This window comes from Panulirus ornatus, chromosome 71 (genome assembly GCF_036320965.1).
Source record: "Panulirus ornatus isolate Po-2019 chromosome 71, ASM3632096v1, whole genome shotgun sequence".
Taxonomy (NCBI): domain Eukaryota; kingdom Metazoa; phylum Arthropoda; class Malacostraca; order Decapoda; family Palinuridae; genus Panulirus; species Panulirus ornatus.
The window spans coordinates 253,532-254,330 of NC_092294.1; the positions used below are offsets into that span (position 1 = coordinate 253,532).

General features: G+C 38.9%; 1 non-coding gene across 1 annotated transcript; it reads left to right on the plus strand.

Annotated features, from left to right (window-relative positions):
- TRNAA-GGC (transfer RNA alanine (anticodon GGC)) lies at nt 1-72 on the plus strand. The gene has a single exon. It is a non-coding gene; the product is annotated as a tRNA-Ala (tRNA).
- Nucleotides 73-799: the final 727 nt, after the last annotated feature.

A 799-nucleotide genomic window follows, 5' to 3' on the forward strand; every position in this document is an offset into this window, starting at 1 on the left:
GGGGGCGTAGCTCAGTGGTAGAGCACTCGCTTGGCATGCGAGAGGACCCGGGTTCAAACCCCGGCGCCTCCATTTTCTATTTGGGAAATTCATTGCTTTCAGTCTTGTATATATATATATATATATATATATATATATATATATATATATATATATATATATATATATATATATATCGTCCGATCAGGGAAGTTAAGCAACGTTGAGTCGGGTTAGTACTTGGATGGGTGACCGTCTGGGAACACCAGATGCTGTTATCCCTGGGGATAGGGAAGAAAGAATACTTCCCACGTATTCCCTGCGTGGCGTACAAGGCGACTAAAAGGGGAGGGAACGGGAGGCTGGAAGATAAAGATATTGTGAAGATGTAGCGAATATAAGGCTGCACTGATGATACGGATATCGCCGAAGCAAGTAGTAATGAAGATTAAGGTGCGCTGAAAATTATTTTGTAGTGAAGATAAATATATAGGCTGAAATTATTCTTTAGTGAAGATATATGTATATGCTGAAATTCTGTATTGAACACCATGGAGTAATGATAATGATGAGAGTGTACTGACGATGAGGGTTTAGTTAAAGTAGTGACAATTGCCTTTGCAATGATAATAAGGGGGTAACACAATGAGGAACACAAACTTTCCAAAGCTACGTTCAAGTCAGACTTTGAACCAAGTTCGGTAAACAGAAGGGTGATGTTAAGATGAGAGTGTAGTGAGGAAGAGTATAGTGATGATAAGGATATTGTCAAGATAGGTTGTAGTGAAGAAAAGAATGTAGTGAAGATACGAATGTAGTA